This window comes from Malaclemys terrapin, chromosome 11 (assembly GCF_027887155.1).
Source record: "Malaclemys terrapin pileata isolate rMalTer1 chromosome 11, rMalTer1.hap1, whole genome shotgun sequence".
NCBI lineage: Eukaryota > Metazoa > Chordata > Testudines > Emydidae > Malaclemys > Malaclemys terrapin.
In genome coordinates this window covers 40,741,862-40,763,678 of record NC_071515.1, presented here as the reverse complement: position 1 = coordinate 40,763,678, position 21,817 = coordinate 40,741,862, and the positions used below count along the sequence as shown (strand labels likewise).

Sequence of the window (21,817 nt, the reverse complement as noted above, 5' to 3'; positions counted from 1 at the left end):
CAGGAACACTCAAAAATATGGTAGCACCATTGCCCAGTGACATGACGGTAAAGACAATGGATATCCGTATATTAGAGATGACCTCAAACTGCGGAAATCAGACCTGTGTATCAAATCCTAGTAAGTTTGAGAATGTTAAAATCCAAAGAGTTGGATCAGGCCTTTTTTCCCTACAGTATCTATAGTACCGGATTTACCATGGTGCCAATGACTCCATAGTGCTGGGCCCAAGCTCAGAAAGGGGGGGCCATAACACTCACTTCCTCCCCTCTTGCAGTGCGGCACAGGTGGAGGCTCTGAGAGTGAGGAGCTGAGAACCCATGGGGCCCTGGGAGCTGTAGTTCCTTGGCCGGGGCCCTGGGAGCTGTAGTTCCTTGGCCAGCTCCCTGCTTATAGAGCCAGCCCTGGAGCAAGGAAGGAACTACATTTCCCAGCATTCCCTTGGCAGCTATCAACAGGAAAGGGAGGGAGTGGGGACCCCATGCGCTGTAGCTTGCTGTGAATGGAGAGCTGGCTGCTAGAAGGGGGTGGCACTGTGAATGGAGAAGAAGTAAGTCCATTTGGGGGGGGTCTTAAGAGGGGGCAGTCAGGGGACAAGGAACAGGGAGGCTTAGGTAGGGGGTGAAGTCCTGGGGGGCAGTTAGGTGCAGGGGTCCCAGGAGGGGGCAGTCAGGGGACAAGGGGGGGGGAGGGTTGGGGGTTCTGAGGGGGGGAAGGGGCAGGGCCAGAGGCAGGGCTAGGGCAGGGCCAGAGGCGGGGCTAGGGGCGGGGCCAGGGCAGGATGGGGGGGGGGGCTCCTCACATCCTCTTTTTTGCTTGCTGAAATATGGTAACCCTAGATAAGTAAGGGAGGGAAGGCTCTACTAGAGGACATGGGCAGCTTTAGATACAGTACCAGCCATGTGGAAGGATTTCCACATCTGAGCCATGGAAGCAGAAATTGGCTTTTCCTTTCCAGATTTATCCAGTGTTCAGAAAGGGAATCTAGCACCTGCCTTCCAGATTTGAACACTCAAAATTCAGGAGTGTTCAAGCTCAATTTAGGCTGCAGTTACTTCATGTCTCCCAAATCAAATATGCTGATCCACTGTAACTTGCTATAGAAAAAGTAGGGTAAAATTGAGCAACAAATGCTGGCATCTCTCCAGTGCTAACTAGGACAGGAATTGCTATTTTCAACAGCCATTACCTTTTTTTTTTTTTTTTTAGTTTTGTTTCCTTTAAAAGGAAGACCGTAATATTGCTTGTGCAAATTCCCCATAGAAATGAAGAATGGAACAAAAGAATAACAAAGGTACTTTAACTTTTCCTCATGTATGTAGGACAGTCTTATGATATGGATCCAGATATCCTGCAATCACACAAGCTGAAAATTGTTCTACTTTAATGCAGTTCTGTAACCATGCGGGAACCAGTCCTGTCTGTGTTCTGTGCACATCCAAAATTCCTACTGAATTTAGAAGTGCCTTGCTTTTGTGACCATACTACCTGATATTTTCAGCCCTAGTAAGCTAAGCAGGTTTACATTTAGTAATTGGGCAGGAGGCCTCTCAGAAAAAGTTAGGTGCTGTAGGCGGTGTTGCTTATTCACTAGGTAATGTGAGACCTTCCTGTTACAATAGTAAACCAGTGCAGCATAGAATGCACTTTGCTCCTAGAGTCTAGAATGGGGGTCCTTTGCTTTTATACACAGACCATTAAAGATAATGAAAAGACTCTCCCACTCCAACAGGCTTTGGACAGAACTGATTATACACAGGGTAACTCCACTGTCTTCACAGGATCCTGGTCCCACAGCAGAGGGGGGCCCAGTGAGCTTGTTGCAGAGCTGCTGCTCAGGGCTGGGAACCTCCTGGCACCCCAGCCTCCAAAATCATTCAGGCTGCACTTTCTGCACAACTATGTGCTAGCTGAGGGGTGCATGGGAATTGGTGGTCTCTGCTGCAGGTGATGGGCATCTCAGGTACTTAAAGCCATGGCCTAGAAGAGGGAAGTGTTTAACTGCAGAGTCTGCAGCTGCCTAGGGCCAGCGCTGAGGATTTATAGTCCCTAATGCCACTTTGCAAGGTTCAAGCATGGTCAGCCTTGGAATTGCCACCCCTCCCATGACTAGTAGCTGCTGCTATCTAACGCTGGCCTCTGACAATTTGGCCCCATGGCTTTAGCCAGAGAAGCTGCAGGTGGCTCTGTGACTACTGGGGGCTATTAAGCTAGAGCAGATAAAGAAACTGGAATTAACCTCAAGGAATGGAGGTCACCAGTAGGAAAGGAATGTCAAGGGGAGCAGGGAAAGAGGAAGCAGGTCAGGCTTGCAGTGGGAGAATAGCCCCAGCTGGTTGGGGAGCATGTCCAAAGTGGAAAGGAAACAAGCGTGGGGTGATTGATCAGGTAGTAGCTAGCATGTAGATGGGAGCAGAGGGAGAAAGCCCTTGGGACTCTGAAGACACCAGCCTAAGTCCTCACTTTGGGGAAATGGTGTTTGCAAGTGGCTTGCTCAAATGGCAGGATGGGTGCTGAGGGAGTGATTTGGCAGAATTGATCAGGTATCTGCTGGCTTTGGAACTTTGAGCTGAGACTAGGATCACATACAGTGACTGGTGACATAGGGGGGTACTGGAGACATGGCTATAGAAGGTCTGAATGAGGAAGGAGATAAATCTTTGGGGAGTTTCCCTGATCACTATGAAAGTTCTGCTCACTGTGGACACTGGTAAACCCACATGGGTAAAGCTCAATGAGAAAAACTGGGGGCTGAGGGAGCTGTGTATGGCAATGCATATGGTCATGTAGAGGTGTGTGATCAAAATGAAAAATGTCTCTGAAATTCAGTACTGGGTATACCAGGGGTAGACAACCTTTCAGAAGTGGTGTGCCGAGGCTTCATTTATTCACTTTAATTTAAGGTTTCGCGTGCCGGTAATACATGTTAACGTTATTTAGAAGGTTTCTCTCTATAAGTCTGGGGTGTGTGTGGAGGTGCAGGGCAGAAGGCTGGGTGTTGGGGGGGACTTGAGGTCAGGGTGGGGGGTGCAGGGCAGAAGGCTGGGGTGCTCGGCTCGTGGGGGTGCTCCCAGCCCCCTGCCATGAGCCATTCAGGGCAGGGGGCTGGGAGGGATATGCCCTGTTCCACCCCCTTCCCCAAGACCCGTCCCTAACTCTCTCTGCTGGCTCTGCTCCGCTCCCCCTCGCAAGGGCCATCGCCGGCAGGGAGGGGCAGGGGGAGAGGGAGAAGGAGGGGCCGGAATGCACCAAGCTGTGGGGAAAAAGCGGGGGAGGAGGGAAGCTTGGCTGCCGCAGGACCAAGCTTCTGACTCCGCAGGGGAGAGCGGTGGGCGGCGGGGCTGAGTGGGGCGGGGGACCGGGACCCCTCCCCCCCACACACACACACACTGCTCTCCCCTGTGGGGGCAGGAGGCAGAAGCTTGGTCCTGCGGCAGCCAAGCTTCCCTTGTCCCCCGCTTCTTCCCCCAGTGTGGCGCTTCCAGGCCCCTCCTCCTCCTCTCACCGGGCAGGCAGCGTGCCGCTCAAAATCGGCTTGTGTGCCGTGTTTGGCATGCGTGCCGTAGGTTGCCGACCCCTGGGGTATACTATGGCACCAATGGCACTGCCACACCAGGCCCACACTCGAAGCCCACAATGACTACATAGGGGCCCACAAATATGTTTAGCACTGGGGCCCACAAAAGGTTAATCCGGCCATGGTTATTTACTCCATACCCCATGTTTCAAGGTACCTGGGTATACTAGCAACATGTATAGGATATGCAAACTCGCATGGATCCTCTAGAGCCCAGAAGAGACAAATGCCGGAAGAAGGGATGGGGGCACAGGAGGAAAAGAGTCCCAGTCTTTCTGATCCAGTGACCTAAATGGAATTCCAATATGGAATTGAACTTTGGAGCCCATGGCTGTAGACCTCCCTGACTTGGGATAGCTAAGATTCTCATTTGCATTTCTAGCTATCATTTACAAAGTGCAGCTGTACTCCACTTAGGGTGACCAGATGCCCTGATTTTTATAGGTACTATCCCAATATTAGGGGCTTTGTCTTACATAGGACCCTATTACTCCCCCACCTCCAACCCAATTTTCACACTTGCTGTCTGGTCACCCTAACTCCATTGTTGCAGCAGGGGACTTAAAGATCCTCACATTCTCTTTTTGTAAAATGAGAATATTACATTTTGGGGTGTATCCCAAGGATCCCCTTAGCAATCCTTAGCCAGCCTTGTTCACAACGATGCTTTCATAGTGGACATAATTTGGTTATGTTTTGACAGGTGGAGCAATAAAACATTTTTGCAGGCTGTCACTGATGCAGTAAGGCATGCAGCTGGCCATCATGCTATAGGGCAATAGTGCTGCTGCAGTGTAAGGCAGTGAAAGTCTCTGCTGAAGGAGAGAATTTGTGATAGCAGTAGCTTTACCAGTTTCGGGAGGATATGAGGGGCTCTCCCAGACGAACTTTTCCTGCTGATTCCCTTCCATGCTTTTTGGATGTGCTGCTTACTGAAAAATTCCAGACAGCCCACACAGAATGTTTTAGCATAAAATAAACGCACCTCAAATGGAAATTCAATTTTTTGCTCACTTCTGCCTAATTTTTTTAAAAATTTGATCCAGAAGCTAAATAAAATCACACAGACAAGTGAATGTGGCTGGAGTGTAAATTAGAGGGACAATAGATTATAGAAAGGGCTTTTGATTTTTGCTGTTGAAAAGTTGTAGTTTTGGCAGGTCTTTTGCAACATCTATTTTGGATTCTTTGATCTCCTATTTTCCACCCCAGGATTTGTTTAAGGAACATATTAATGCCAGGGCTGGATTGAGGCAACCTGATGCTCTAGGCACACTTCAGCGTGGCACAGACCCCATGGCTCTATCGCTGGCCACCCCCATGCTTCTGTTCCTCACTTGTGTTGGCATTTCCCCATCCAGAAATGCAGGAACAGTGGCATAGAGTCCCCTTCTCCCCATCCCCAGATGTAGCATCAAGGGTTCCCTTTTCCTCCTCAGAATGGGATTGGCAGGGGTTGTACCAATAGAAGGAAAAGCGGTATTTAACCTTAGCTGCCACATTTTGTGTTGCTCCATTTGTCATATTTTATGCAAAAATCTAATTAGAATATGTACAAATAATTTGCAAATGGTCATATTCATCTGTTTCAAAAACACTGTGGGTTTAGTGCCAATTAAAGCTATTGGAATGATACTGTTTCCCTTGTCAGTTTCCCCTGTGCAGTGGCAGTAAGTGTATGGGAGACAGAACCATATACATTGTACCCCTTGAAAGAGGGGGAAGTAAGGGCTTGTGGGAAATCAGAGGCAGCTTTTGGGGGAAGGGGTAAGTGCAGTTGTGTGGGAGGAAACCTATGGGGCCAAGGCAGGAGCATTCAGGGGGCCTGGGGTCTTCGGCAGGGGGTCCTTCCATCCCATGTCTTCGGGGCACTTCGGCAGCGGGTCCCAGAGCGAGTGAAGGACTCGCTGCTGAATTTCCCAGAAAACCCCGAGCAGAAGGACCCCCCGCCACCGAATTTCCACTGAGAGTGGCAAAAGGCCGCCCCACAAATCCTGCCTCCCTAGGCGACCGCCTAGGGTCGCCTAGTGGAAGCGCTGGCCCTGGGCCAAGGGATTGCTATGGGTTGGCATTAGCCCATGTCCCCTGATTAGTTCCTATCTCCCCCCTATTCTGTTTTCCCACTAGCTCTTGCTCCTTCCTTGGCTGCAGCTCTCCTTTAGCTAACCCAATAGTTCCTATCCCTTGTCAGTAGCAATTTACTTCCCTTTCTCTTCCCCCTCACCCATGGCTCTTGAAATCCCCAAAGTCCTTGTCCTCCCCTTTCTTCTCCAACAGCTCCTGTCTCCTGCTTTCCCCTACCCCAATAGCTTTCTGGTCCATACCACCCCTTTCTCTGCCAATAGCCTATCCCCTCGCCTGCTGGGGCACTGACAACACTGCAGCCTGCCCCTGCTTCAGCTGACTGCCACAGGGCTGGGACCAGCAGGGAAGGAGAGATCAGGTAGAGGGGGAAGCAGGGTCCACCCAGCTGCCTCTTCACCGAGTGCCACAATTGCTGAAGTTTGCTGCAACACAATATCTTCTGTTGGAGTGGTGTCAACAGGGCCCCCTAGTGCAGTGAGTTTTGGAGTGAACAACCCATTGATATGTATGTGGCAGTTCACACCTCTCAAAGTTCTTTTTCAGACTGTCTACAGGCTCAGGCAGATATTGCTGCTTTGGTTGCACTCTGTTCACATTTTCAAGCTTTTCTTGAAACACCAAACAGGGCAAAGAGAACCTTAAAATAAACTGGGAAATCCACAAAAAGTGGAAAATGCAATGCTTTATAAAGCAAATACAAATATCAATCAGCATCCCTTCTTTCACCTGCAGGTCATCCCCCCCACAGTGCCTGAGGGTTCAGAATATGACCCTAGTTGTTTAAGTAAAACCATTAATGCAAAACTAACAGTTCTGATGCTCTGCTTTTCTTTGGAGCCAGTACTGACAAGTGGGGAGCAGTTGGAAGATGCAGTCATAAGGAACAATCACTGGAATCCAGGGTGTTAACAGCAAGCACAGCACTTCTGATAAACACACAGTCTGACAAAGAGATTCTGTACTGAAGTTCAAGGTGCCAGAGTTTGGTACAAAGCAGAATTCAGAGTGTGGGTTGTTCTTTCCCTGAGGATCCTCTCAGCCTAACTAAGCAATGGCTGCAGGGGCATCCTGTAGGGAACTCATAACAGAAGACTCCACAGAAATGAGGGTAAGTTGGACCTCTCTGAATCAGAGGTGTTTCAGGGACAGGATACAGCCGCCAGCTTTAATTCACTACTCAAAGTCTCAGCAGCGAAGCTTTCTCACAGCAGGCCACATGAGGCTTCAATGAACTGGCACAGTGGTATTTAAGGCAGAAAAGGCAGTTTGGGAGATGGAACTTTTCACAGGCATTGTCTTCTCCTGTGCTGGTGGAAGAGAGCTCTGGCTGGAGGAGATTGTGTGGAAATTTGTCATCAACTTTTGGAGCTGTAGTTTGAACATAGGAAAAGAACCAGGTGCCAAGAACAAAATCCAGGACCCAACCTGCATGAGGGGAGGGGAGAAGCTGCTTCAAATATTGGCAATAGCAAGCACCAGAAAGAGAAAAGGGAAGAGGTTTAGCCCATATCTTAGGGGAGGGACTACATTTTGAGGCACTCAGGGAATGTCTACACTGGCAGAGTTACAGCGCCGGCAGTTACAGCGCCGCTCAGAGAGCGCAGAAGGAAAACTGCTGTTGTGTGTTCACACTGCCAGCTGGCTGCGCAATAGCGTGTTCACACTTGCAGAGCTATTTGGAACGCTGCACTCTGGGCAGCTATCCCACAAAGTACCTCTTTCTCTTTTGCCACTAAGACTTGTGGGATGGTGGAGGGGGTCGTGGGGCATCCTGGGTCTAGTCCCAAAGCCCCGTGATGCATTGCTTCGCATCCCAGCAATCCCTTTGCTTCCATTCACATATGGCACCATCTTTCGATGGTTTGTGTACTACGCGCCCTGCCTCTTTTGGGCTGCAGGAATGGATCTCAAACTGCTGACCAGTATGCAGCTCACTGACCAACACGTCACGAGTGGGAGTGGAGTTATTCCTTAAAATACAAAGGCAAGAGGAGTGTGACATTGATCTTGCCACTTGTAGTAGCTACGACATAAGATTGCTTGCTTGTGGCATTCACAGAGGTGCTGACCACAGTGAAACGCCGCTTTTGGGCTTGGGAAACAAGCACTGGGAGGTGGGATCACATTGTCATGCACGTCTGGGGTGACAAGCAGTGGTTGCAGAACTTTCTCATGAAGAAAGCCACATTCATGGGACTGTGTGATGAGCTCGCTCCAGCCCAGCGGCGCAAGGACATAAGAATGAGAGCTGCCCTGTCACTGGAGAAGCACGTGGTGATTGCACTGTGGAAGCTGGCTACTCCAAACTGCTACCAATCGGTTACTAACCTAATGTGCCAAGACTACTTCTGCTCCTGTTTTCCCTGCCAGCTCAAGACTCCAGCACCCTGTCTTGCTGAGCCAGACTCTCCTGTCTGCTCCAACAAAGACCCAGGGTCTGAATTACTTGCCCCAAAGCTGCAGGTTTACCTGAAAACAGCTCACAGTAGTTTGCTTGTCTTTAGCACTCAGATGCCCAACTCCCAATGGGGTCTAAACCCAAATAAATTCGTTTTACCCTGTATAAAGCTTATGCAGGGTAAACTCAGAAATTGTTCGCCCTCTATAACACTGATAGAGCAATATGCACAGTTGTTTGCTCCCCCAGGTATTAATACATACTCTGAGTTAATAAGTAAAAAGTGATTTTAATACATACAGAAAGTAGGATTTAAGTGGTTCCAAGTAGTAACAGACAGAACAAAGTAAGTCACCAAGCAAAATAAAATAAAATACATAGATTTGTGTCTAATCAAACTGAATACAGATAATCTCACCCTCAGAGATGCTTCAGTAGGTTTTTCCCTCAGACTGGACACCTTCCAGGCACGGGCACAATTCTTTCCCCGGTACAGCTCTTGTTCCAGCTCAGGTGGTAGCTAGGGGATTCTTCATGGTGGCTCCTCTCTCCCCCTTTGTTCTGTTCCACCCCTTTTATATATGTTTTGCATAAGGCAGGAACCCTTTGTCCCTCTGGGTTTCCACCCCCACTCACTGGAAAAGCACCAGGTTACAGATGGATTCCAGTTCAGGTGACACGATCACATGTCACTGCAAGACTTCATTACCCACTTGCCAGCACACACATATATAGGAAGACTCACAGGTAAAACACAGCCATCTGCAGACAATGGTCCTGGTTAATGGGAATCATCAAGATTCCAAACCACCATTAATGGCCCACACTTTGCATAATTACAGTAGGCCCTCAGTTGTATTTCATATTTCTAGTTTTAGATACAAGAGTGGTACATTTATACAAATAGGATGTAGATTATAAGCTTTGTAATGATACCTTACAAGAGACCTTTTGCATGAAGCATATTCCAGTTGCATTATATTCACTTATCATATTTTTATAAAACCATGTAGACTGCACAACGTCACAATGGGGCTGGGGATTGAGTGAGTCATGTGGTTCAGTCAGGCCTGAAGAAGATAAACTGGAGGCCTATGGAGAAGGCTGAGAAGGCCATGGATCATTTTCAAGGTGAGAAGGCCAAACTCCAGACAAGAAATTTGGGGAATTACGGCTGGAAGAGCAGGAAGACAGACCAGCAAGGAGGAGAGGGTGGACCCAGCTTGGGCTGGGGTGGAAGAGTGTGTGAACTGTGAAAGGAAAACAGACCCTCATGGAAGAGGGGCTGGGCCCAGCCTGCTGCTGGGGTGGAGACTACTTTTGGTTGGAGTTCCATTTGTTTTAACCTTGTTGGCAGGACTTAATAAGTTGGACCCTGAAAGGGGAGCTTTGATTTGAGTATCTTCTGTGGTATGGAGTGATTGTGCCCTGAGGAGAGGGGAAACTGTTGCAGAGCTACCCCAGTACATGTGAGGGGACCACTGTGGAGGCTGGCAACCCCCTAATGCTCTTAACTAGTTTTAATTTGGAAAGCTCAAGCTCTTAATTTATTGCGCTATGATTAGACCTAAGGGAGAATAGTAGTCTTTTGCTCAGATGAGAGGTGGTAATTCATTTTTTTTTTTTTTTCTTTTTTTGCAATCCCGTCCAATGGCAGAATGATTCTTAGAACTGAATTTTTGCCAAGGGTGACATTGAAAGTCCATTTAATTACTTTGCAATTTGATTTTCTAAGAGAGAGTGCTACCAGTAGTATAATATGCATTTAAACCAAATGAATGTGATGATCCAAATACAACACTAAGGGTCTGATTCTGCAATGCTCTATTCATGAGGACTAGTGTGCTTAGTTGTATGCATGGTCCCTTTGAGGTTAATTGCCAGAAAACAGCCCTTAGTCTGCACATCTGAAATCATAAAAGGAGGGAGAGGAATTATTTAAGCTCAGTACCAGTGTGGACACAAGAACAAATGGATATAAACTGGCCATCAGGAAGTTTAGACTTGAAATTAGACAAAGGTTTCTAACCACCAAAGGAGTGAAGTTCTGGAACAACCTTCCAAGGGGAGCAGTGGGTGCAAAAGACATATCTGGCTTCAAGACTAAGCTTGATAAGTTTATGGAAGGGATGGTATGATGGGATAGCCTAATTTTGGCAATTAATTGATCTTTGACTATTAGCAGCAAATACACCCAATGGCCTGTGATGGGATATTAGATTGGGTGGGATCTGAGTTACTACAGAGAATTCTTTCCTGGGTGTCTGGCTGGTGAGTCTTGCCCACATGCTCAAGGTTTAGCTGATCACCATATTTAGAGTCGGGAAGGAATTTTCTTCCAGAGCAGATTGGCAGAGGCCCTGGGGTTTTTCGCCTTCCTCTGCAGCATGGGGCATGGGTCACTTGCTGGAGGATTCTCTGCACCTTGAAGTCTTTAAACCATGATTTGGGGACTTCCATAGCTCAGACATAGGTTAGGGGTTTATTACAGGAGTGGGTGGGTGAGATTCTGTGGCCTGCGCTGTGCAGGAGGTCAGATTAAGGTGAGAAGGGATCATTATAATCATCTAAAGTCGATGACTCTATGAACCTTTGAGACTCTGAGGTGAATGACTGCCAGTAGCTCCCATTGACTGAACATCCCTGAAAATCAAACTGCAGTTGTTTAGGTGTCTAAAAATGGATCTCAGAGCCAGGGTGGATAAAAATCAATGATTTTTTAAAAAAAATTAATAGTTGTTTGTTTAAATCTAATTATTTTTTTTGATAAAATGGTTTTTGAGGAAAAAACCTATTTAAAGATCATTATAGCTCAAAGATATCTCATAATGGAATAAGGATTATAAATAATAATTCTATAGTATGAGACAATATATTCATGTAATGTTTAAGAAAAGTTTTGTAAATGAGTTCCAATAGTTCATGGATTAGGAACCTAATCTTATGGAGTTCCAGGGGCTTCTGTATAGATTATTTAGATTAATCTTTCTATCTACCCAATGGGACTCAGTGCTCAGTCTAGACGATACCATCAGAGATGCTTAGTTTTGCATTTTTCAAACTGTGGATTTGTGTCTCCAGAGATAACATGCTTGTTAACAGCAAAAATGTTTTAAAATAAATAATATATAGAAATATAACGAAATAACAGACCTCAACCCTATTGTCCCTCTGCAAATCTGTGTACACAGAATCAATCACTCACCTCTCTCTAAAGTGCAAAGTTTCAAAAAGTTCAATGAATAGAAGATTGTTGGGGATGGAATAGATCTGGACAAGGAGAAGAAGTCTAGAGATAAATGTGAAAAGGGAGGGACAGGCGGTAGAAACAAAAGTGAAACTGTTTGAGCAGCATATTCCAGAAGGCTTGAGGTCTTTCTGAGTGTAGCCTTCATTGATTTGAGATCTACCATACCACTCTCTCACTAGAAGGGAAAACCTATAATGGCAGCAGGCCGTAAAAGAGACCCAGTTTGGGAATATTTTAATGAAGTTCCTCTGCCTGTGGGTAAGACAGGCATGTGTGCAAAATGCAAACAGTGCAACAAAGAAATGCAAGGCCTGGTTGCCCGAATGAAACAACATCATGAGAATGTTCCTTCTCAGGAGGAAGCTGCATTGAAGATGATGAAAGGAACATGTCTGAACAGCAGGATCTTCAGGTTGGTAAACTTTTTTTTATTTTATACTTGGTTCTTAAGGACTGCCTGTCTTCCTTCTAGACTGTTCTTGAATTCTTATGTTTGAGCAAAAAATATAATTGTTACTCTATGGTACTATCACTTTAGATGCAGTTGTGATAAAAAATAAATAGCTGAAATAGGCAGATCTTCCTTTCACAATTTCATCTTTAAAGTAGTCCTGAGTATCCGTGAATGCAATGAGTAATACTAAATGAGCAGTATGGTGATAATTAAATAACTGCATTGACTTATTTTGTTTAGGAGAATCCATCCTCAACATACAGGATTCTGAAGACTATCCACCTTCAAGATCACCATCATTTTCTACAGTTTCAGAGTTATCTGCCAATGATAGTGTTTCAGTCACATCATGTATGTCACATAGCCACAGTATATCACCTGTAGCAAAAAGAAAAAAACATTTCCATCATCCAGAAACAACCAGAGATAAGTTTGTGATAAGAACCAGCAGATTACAAAAAGAGGTAATTGATGAAAAAATTGCCTAGAGTGTTTATGCAACAAACTCTCCTTTCCGTATGATAGAGAACCCACACTTCATTAACATGGTTCCGTCATTAAGACCAGGATACAGTCCACCCAACAGAGCAGATGTCGCAGTCAAATTGCTGGATAAAGTGTATGAAAGAGTGTGCAAAAGGTCTAGAGGGTGAAATTGTTAACCTGAGTCTTGATGGGTGGAGCAGTGTGCACAATGATCCTGTTGTATGTGCTTGTGTGACAACAGAAGAAGGGAATGTCTTCCTTACAGAAACAATTGATACATCAGGGAATGCACACACAGCAGAATACTTACAAAAAGTAGCAGTAAAAGCTATAACAAACTGTGGGGGGGGGGGGGGGGGGAAATTCAAATGGCTAGTATGCAGCTTGGTTACAGACAATGCTGCAAATGTATCCAAGATGAGAAGAAATTTAGAAGAGAGTGAAGAGAGTCCCAAGCTAATACCATATGGTTGCAGTGCTCATTTGATGCACCTTCTAGCTAAAGACTTCAGTGTTCCAGAAATAAAGGCTAATGTTGTTGAAATTGCAAAATACTTCCGTAACAACCACTTGCAGCAGCTTCTCTGGAAAAAATAGGAGGAACCAAGCTAATTCTCCCACAAGACATGTGATGGAACTCAGTAGTGGACTGTTTTGAGCACTATATCAAGAACTGGCCTAATCTGATGACAGTTTGTGAACAAAATTGTGAAAAAATAGATGGCACTGTCACAGCCAAAGTTCTCAACATTGGGCGAAGAGACATATTGAACACATGCTGAGTACCCCGAAACCTATTTCTGTAGCCTGGAACAAAATGCAGGGAAATAGCTGTTTTATTGCTCATGCTGATGAAATTTGGAAGGAACGGAGTAAGATCTTAAAAAGAAAAATATGCAATGACAGAGTTAAATTACAAGCATTAAAAAAACAAATGGGATAAGCACCATCTCCAGCTCATTTTCTTGCAAATATTCTCAATACTTGGTACCAGGGTCAAACCTTAACTGCTGAAGAAAAGTTGGGTATGACATGGACATCCAGCAATCATCCCTCCATAATGCCAACTATAATAAACTTCAGAGCTAAGGGTGAACCATTCAAGAAATATATGTTTGCTGACTATGTTTTAAAGTAAGTCACACCAGTGAACTGGTGGAAGTCACTTTATCACTTCAATAGTCTCTGAATCCAAGTGCTTATCTCCCTTTTAACAGCAGTAGCTTCTTCTGCTGGTGTAGAAAGAATAATTTCTTCCTTTGGACTAATTCATTCCAAATTGAGAAATCGTTTGGGACCTGAAAAAGCAGGAATGCTTGTTTTTCTTTTCCAGATTATGAAAAAACAGAAAAAATGAAGGTGAAGACGACTGAGTTAGCTGTAGAAGCCAATATTTTAAGTTTCTCATGTTGACCTGGCTGACACATAATCGATTTAATTTTTGTTTTTTATTTCAAAAAAATATTTCATTAACTATTTTAGTTAAAAACAATTTTAACAAAAAGAAACTTGATTTTAAAAAACTTGAATGTTTACCTAAATTCAAAAATTCATATGCTTGTTTTGTTAAAATATTATGTTTGCTGTTGAAGAAAAAAATCCAGAATACATAACGTTGTTGTTTGTTTGTTTGTTTTACTTAAATGTCTGGTGATGTCCTCTTCCTAATACAGCCGGGGTTGGCATCCTATGGCACGCAAGCCAATTCTGAGTGGCACGCTGCCTGCCCGGTGAGAGGAGGAGGAGGGGCGGGGGGGTCGGAAAGTGCCACGCTGGAGGAAGAAGGGGGAGGAGGAAAGCTTGGCTGCCGCAGGACCAAGCTTCTGCCTCCTGCTCCTGCAGGGGAGAGCGGTTGGGGGAGGGGGGTGTCCCGGCCCCCCGCCCCACTCAGCACCCCCCCGCCCACCGCTCTCCCCTGCGGAGGCAGAAGCTTGGTCCTGCAGCAGCCAAGCTTCCCCCCTCCCCCGTTTCTTCCCACAACGTGGTGCATTCCAGCCCCTCCTCCTCCCCCTCCCTCTCCCTGCTGGCGATGGCCCTTGCGAGGGGGAGGGGGAGCGGAGCAGAGCCGAGCGCAGCGTGCTCCCTGCTCCGTAGAGGAGGCAGAGAGAGGTAGGGACGGGCCTTGGGGAAGGGGGTGGAACAGGGCATGTTCCTCCCAGCCCCCTGCCATGAGCCGCTCAGGGCAGGGAGCACCCCCACGAGCCGAGCACCCCAGCCTTCTGCCCTGCACCCCCACGCCCCCCCAGCCTTCTGCCCTGACCTCCCCCAATATCCAGCCTTCTGCCCTGCACCCCCACACACCCCCAGCCTTCTGCCCTGCACCCCCACACACCCCCAGCCTTCCGCCCTGACCTCCCCCCAATACCCAGCCTTCTGCCTTGCACCTCCACACCCTGCCCTCTGTCCTGACCTTGAGTCGCCCGCAACACCCAGCCTTCTGCCCTGCGCCCCCACACACCCCCAGCCTTCTGCCCTGACCTCCCCCCCCCAACACCCAGCCTTCTGCCCTGCACCTCCACCTCCCCCAGCCCTCTGCCCTCCACCCAACATCCAGCCTTCTGCCCTGCACCCCCCCACACACACCCCAGCCCTCTGCCCTGACCTCGAGTCGCCCGCTCAGCCCGCTGCAGGCCTAGGTGAACAGAACCCCAGGCTGGAAGCAGGCTGAGCAGGCTGGCGGCGTAAGATCAGCATTTTAATTTAATTTTAAAGGAAGCTTCTTAAACCTTTTGAAAACCTTGTTTACTTTGCATACAACAATAGTTTAGTTATATAATATAGACTTATAGAGAGAGACTTTCTAAAAAACGTTAACCTGTATTACTGGCACGCGAAACCTTAAAGTGAATAAATGAAGACTCGGCACACCACTTCTGAAAGGTTGCTTATCCCTGTAATACAGCATGGCAAGAATAAATATCTGCTTCAATTACCTTTGGTAAATGAAATAACCAATCATTAATTTTCTGATATAGCTGTAAAACTAATCTGAAAAGTTTTCAAAATAAATCACTTAAAAAATGTATAGTGTGTACCTTCTAAAAATGAAACCTACATTTATCTCTGAGTTGTGAAGAATATGTATTAAGGTTATAACAACCAACAAGATTGCACTTTTATGTAGAAATCCATGATTAAATCTAGTCTTCCTGACTAGTGATTTAAATCAAATCCACCCTGCTTGGAGCCTTACTTGAGGCACTCGTGGTTGAAAAGTTTCGGCTATAGCCATTATGCATTAAGGAGAGCTTGTAAAAAATAGGCAAATCAGCTCCATCAACTGAGGAAATCAAGAGCTCATTCCATCAATCTGTATTTTCATAATAAACACTTTTTGAGAACAATGTTTTCCCTGTCAATATAAACAATTAAAAAAAAAAAAAAAAAAACCTCATAACCCTTTTTTATTTTCGTTTCCTGGGAGGAAGTTGGTTTTGTCACCACTGAAAAAGCTAAAATAGACTCAAAGCATGTAGCTGCAAAAACAATTATATTTCTCAACATAAGCTCAGATTTCTTTTGTTAAAGGTCCTTTCATTTAAAAAAAAAAAACCCAAAAAACCAGTCCAGTGACTACTCACATGTAAAAAGAGATGATCAGTCTGTAATGATGCTCTCGTGCATCCATCAGAACTTGTCCAGGCAATACACAATCGGATTCATTTAGACTGCCTCAGTCAGGTGAAATTCACTGTGGTGCATAAGACCCGTGCTTCGCTAGCTTTGTGCATTTCTTATCCTTAACCAGAGACAGCTTTATTTTATGAAGCTAGTACAGTAGTTTCTATTATAGAATTCTGCTATTTAAAATGAACCTTTCAGATCGGTATGTAGGGTAAGGAGAGTGCACAGTTTAATGTACTGGAACATTTGACTTGAATTTTTTAAAACAGGTTTTGCTTGATTTATTGAATCAAAGATTAATCAAACATTATTAGGAATGAAATAAATTAAAAAGTAAAGTTAATAGTTTCCAGCCTCTTCACAATGACTTATGCTGCCGTGCCTGAAACTGTATCTTTTAATCCAGGGGTTCTCAAACTGTGGGTTGGGAACCGAAAGGGGGTCGCACCCCCATTTTAATGGGGTCACTGTGGCCAGCATTCGACTTGCTGGGACCCAGGGCTGAAGCTGAAGCCCGAGCTCCACCTCCACCCAGGACAGCAGGGCTTGGGCTCCGCCCCCTCCCCCAGGGTCATGTAGTAATTTTGTTGTCAGAAGGGGGTCGCAGTGCAGTGAAGTTTGAGAACCCCTGTTTTTGCCTATTATGCTGTGCTCTACAAGGCAGGCCTATAGTGCTTCAGCATAGATTAGCTCCACTGTAGTTTAATACCTCTTTGGGCACTACGTGAAAATGCATTCTAGAATGTACCATTGTATTGATCTAATCTACACCTGTTTTACTAGAGTTGGTTCATAATGTGCACAATTGTTTAATTATCTTACGCATCTGACAAGAATGACCGCACTATTGAGCAATCATATATGTAAGATGATGCATGAGTTTTCTTGGTTTGTGCGCCTACTGCAGTAATAGTCTTGAAGGATGAATAGTAGCTGACCGGGCAAAAATCATCTGAAGACTGTTTAGACTTTTGGGTACTATCTTATTGCAACTACATGCTGATCCTTTTTAGTACTTAGATACTGAATTTTTTAAAAGGAGACCTGGAAAGGAAAATCAAGGTGTGCTCCCTTTTTCACTCCTTTATGACATGTAAAGAAGGCCTGAGGGTTTTTAATAGAGCTGGTGGGGAGATTTCTTTTCAGATTGAACCAAATAGATACACTTTAGTCTGAACCAATTGATACATTCTGTTATGGGTCAGTCTGACATTAAAATGTGTCTGTGAGCTGCTTGGTGCCTCATGCCTCAAGTGCTACATGCTTGCATTCTCTTCTGAAGGCTGGGCTCCCTGGCTGGATTATATCTTCCATGATGCAGCATGGTCTTGTAAAAGTGGTGTACATAAAGGTACAGTCTGTCCCAGTGGCTGCTAACAGTTGACTTGAAATCTGTTTTCACTCCAGGATTGTGGAGTGTAATCACGTTGTAATTCAACTCTGTTAAAATGCTAATGATATGAGGCCATATCTTTATTTAAGATGGTGCTGAGGCAAGAACATTTTGTAAGTTAGCACAGAATGATGCCATAAATCTTCGTAGCTTAATAATGCTCTCATTACTAAATATGCTACTTACAGTAGTACAGTTCATCAGCTATATGTCAGAAATGGGGGTATGGTGAGGAATCTTCCTCCATGTCACTGTTTTTGCAAAACTACTTCCAACCTCACTACCTCCAAAATGGTTGGTTAGTTAATGCTGCTGGAGGCAGTATCAATAGGCATGGTGGGAAGGGGCAAGTTCACCTTATCAGCAGGAAACAGTGACAGCCTGGTTTCTGCACACTCCATGCTGCCATCTATTGGCAGGAGGAGCAAACGCACACCACCTCCCCCAACATGTGTGAATGTTAGAGTGGTGATCTTCAGGGTTCCAATAAATTTACAAGGATTAGTGCAGCCTATGTGGTAGTGGTGATTTTTCTTCCTGCCCATCATGTAGACATTACAAGAGGATGTGACTCAACTTCTGAGCCTCTGTTGTCAGAGTTGTTCCAGACCCAAGTACACCTAGTTTGTATGTTTGTTGTTGCTAGAGGAGAATATGGCTTATAGAGAATGTCTGTGAGGGATCATGGGCCTTGAACCTGGGTCCAGGGGTCCCCAGGCCACAATTGCCACCCAGGAACTCACCCGAGCAACCAGAGAAGCTCCTAATTGGAGGAAACATCCAGTACCCCCAACTGATTGGCTGAGGAGTTCTACATAAACCAGGAAGTAGTACAGGAAGTTGTTTGAGCAACTAGACACTCTCTAGCTGGCTGCTTATCTGTACCTCTCCTGCTTATTTGACTCCTGGTTCCTGTCCTCCTTATCCCAGACCCTGTCTAGTCCCAGTTCCTGCTTTCCTGCTCCTTAGCCATACCCTTGTCTTTGTCTCTGGCCCTCAGCTTGGTACCTGATGCTGTGTTCAGCTCTGACCTTAGGGTCTGACAATTAGACCTGACTTCTACTCTAATTGGTCGGCCTGACTGCTCATGCCCCAGTCATTGCAATGACCTTCTCATTATTTGACTTTAATTATAATTTGCAGGAACAAATACACATACAGAAGAAAAATATTTTGCTCATCTACTGTATCTTTGTTTTTCTTGCAGATGTGCACATTGCTATGAGAAAAGGCAATTTGTAAAAACAATTCAGGAAACGTGATATCGGGAGGTGCTATGTGCTGAATCGGGATCTCATTAGTAAGGTTGATCTGGATGGTGAATGGAGTTTTTGTGATGGTCAACAGAGGCTGTGAGAAATTTAGTTCATATCAACAACATGTAGCTGTTAATTTTACCAAAGGCTAATGATAATGTTGTATGTGGTACATCAGGCACTTATTGGAGAGGTCTGGCTCTTTCTCCTGCCCCCAAAATAGGTTTTTCACCAGTGTTACTTTTTCCTATATGAAAAAAGGTTCAGTGTTTCAGAAAAAACCTGACCAGCATCAATTCAAGAAGTTTTTACACTGTTATTATAAATGCTAAATTTTTAGGTCCATAACCATGGTAAAATTTCTCTTAGAGTCAAATTAAAAAAATGAAGGCTTTAAAAAAACTGAAATAGCTCATGGATGGATTAAACAAGTTAACGCACAGTCATGTAGGAAATTGTTACCTCATTGGTTTTAATTTTACTGCAGTTTTCAGTATGCTTTTCAAGAGGTGAACTTTCATGCTGAGCAAATTTTAAATCATGTATACATATTTTTTTAGTTATTTGTCCAATATTTTGTTACTCTACATTTGAGCAATTATTCAAACATGAATGTCTGTACTAAGCCCTTTGTCCTAGTTGAGACTGCAATGGGCTCATTGTTCTGTGTTTGTGACATCAGTCCTATGCTGTGGAAACCAATATATCACAAATTCAATATGGCAGGATCATGGGAAGATGATTAGACAGAGCAAAAATTTAAATATTTAAGGCCAAATCCTTAAGTCTTTACTCCAGTAAAACTCCATTTGCTTTAGTGTGTGTCCTGCCTTAGTGAAAACTAAGGACCATAGCAACTGGCACACATCACCTACCAAATATTGCAAAACTTAGAAAAACAAGTGGATAGATTTGTATTGGTTTATGTTGTGAAATTTTCAAATGCCAGGCTTCTCTCTCTCTCTCTCTCTCTCTCTCTCTTTAAAAGTGATTTTTCTTTTTGCACTTCATTACACCAACAGCTGTAAAATACTTCCCTCCCCCTCCTTTAGAATATATGATCTTTGACCCCTGTTATAAATTGTTCCTTCATACACCTGTCTGGCACATGAACCATGCAAAATCTTTGAGTTAAGCTCTGGCACAAGGTATACTTTTGTGAAAACTTAATCTTCCAAATATCGGTTTCTGTCAAGAAAATTTGACCAAGCTGAAAGAGCATATTGAGTTCAGAGATTGCTTTACTTTAATTGCAGAGAGCTGCTATGGCAGTACATCAGTTTTATGAGTATTCTTTCATATCATGGAAAAACATATTTGTACTTGGTATATTGTTAAATATGCCTGTCAAAAGGGAAGCACCCATTTCTATTGAGTAGAGGATCTAGCTTTTTCCCTTTTTAAAAAAAAGTTACCAGATTATATTATTGGTTGCATTTAGTGGTAATTGGATATTGATTTTACCACCAGTATTTTGAAATCTTATTAATCTAGTCTTGTAAGGCCTTCATTAAAATAGCAAATTGATATGCCGAGTGAAGAGGGTTCACAACCAGTTTGTTCAATGTTTTGTTGGCAATTTTATTAATTCAGACCATATTTTCCAGATCACTTTTATAACAGCATAAAGTTGCTGCATCAGGATTCCTAGATACATGAGATTCTTCACAGCATCATAAAAATGTAGGATTGGAAGGGATCTTGAGAAGTCCTCAAGTCCAGCCCCCTGCGCTGAGACAGAACCTAGTAAACCTAGACCATGCCTGACAAATGTTTGTCCAACTTGTTCATATGAACTTCCAATGATGGAAATTCAACAATTTCCCTTGGTAACTTATTCCAGAACTTAACTATCCTTATAGTTAAAAAGTTTTTCCTAATATCTAACCTAAATCTCCCTTGCTGCAGGTGTCCCACCTCCAAGAGCCATGGAGAACAATTGAACACTGTTCTCTTTGAACAGCCCATAACATATTTGAAGACCTGTTATCAGGTCTCTCCTCAGTTTTCTTTTCTCAAGAGTAAACATGCCCAGCTTTTTCTAACCTTTCCTCATAGGTTAGGTTTTCTAAACCTTTTTAACATTTTTGTTGCTCTCCTCTGGACTCTCTCCAATTTGTCCATCTTCTTCCCTAAAACGTGGTGCCCAGAATTGGACACAGTATTCCAGCTGAGGCTTCACCTGTTCAGTTTCCTCTTGTCTTACATACATTACTGTTAATACATCTGGTATTTGGGGTTTTTGTTTTTGCAACTGCATCACACTGTTGGCTCATATTTGCTAACCCTCCTAGCTTGGTGTTGTCCACAGATTTTGTAAGCATACTCTCCACTCAATTATCCAAGTCATTTACTAGTACTGGACCCATGTGAGACCCCACCAGATACATCTTTCAGTTTGACTGTGAACCATTGATAACTACTCTCTCTTTTTTTAGCTTGGCATTTTAACCAGTTATGCACCCACCTTGTAGTAATTTCATGTAGACCACATTTCCCTATTGTGCTTATGAAGATGTCACAACTTGAAATTTACAAATTCATTGGTTCTTAAAAATTAACTTCACACCATGTGCTATTATTCTTCCTTCCAACTCATACAATGTCAATAAAATATTGCTAATGTCCGTCAGGAACCATTCATCTATTATTTTCCTCCCTTGTCATTCATCCATTTGTATTTTACCCTTTCATTCCTTTCGGGGGTGGTTCATTCAGGGTGAAAAAATCATACATTTTTTGACATGGGTATCTTTGAGCCTTATGAAGTTGGTGGTGAAAGTCCAGTTCCCATTCCAGATATTATTTAGGTAGGATTAAGCACACATGATAAAACTCTTCAGAATTTTGGAACACTTGCTATCCAAATCTGTTGCAATAACATAAAATACAAACAGAAAGTAATTCATTTATGGACTCTGTAAAATGTAATCCATATTTAGTCATTCACATCCTCCTCTACCTTTACAGGCCAGTTTGAAATATAAGATCTGTTGAGGTACCTACAAGAGCTACTAATGTAATGGGACAAAGTGGGTGAGGTAATATCTTTTATTGGATCAACTTCTGTTGGTGAAAGAGACAAGCGTTCAAGCTACACTGAAAACCTGAAAAAGAGGTCCGAAGATTGTGTCTTTCACCAACAGAAGTTGGTCCAGTAAAAGGTATTATCTCACCCACCTTGTCTCTCTAATATCCTGGGACCAGCCTGGTTATAGCAATACTGAAAACACTAAACTAATGAGATGTTTAAGTCCTTTGACAAGGGCCTGCAAAATCTCAGACTGATTATAA

At 44.2% G+C, this 21,817-nt stretch overlaps 1 long non-coding RNA gene across 1 annotated transcript; it reads left to right on the top strand.

The window, feature by feature from the left end:
- Positions 1–478: 478 nt before the first annotated feature.
- On the top strand, positions 479–21,276 carry LOC128845634 (uncharacterized). Its single transcript, XR_008446692.1, has 3 exons — positions 479–550; positions 1,210–1,294; positions 18,475–21,276. It is a non-coding gene; the product is annotated as an uncharacterized LOC128845634 (long non-coding RNA).
- The last annotated feature ends 541 nt before the right edge of the window (positions 21,277–21,817 follow it).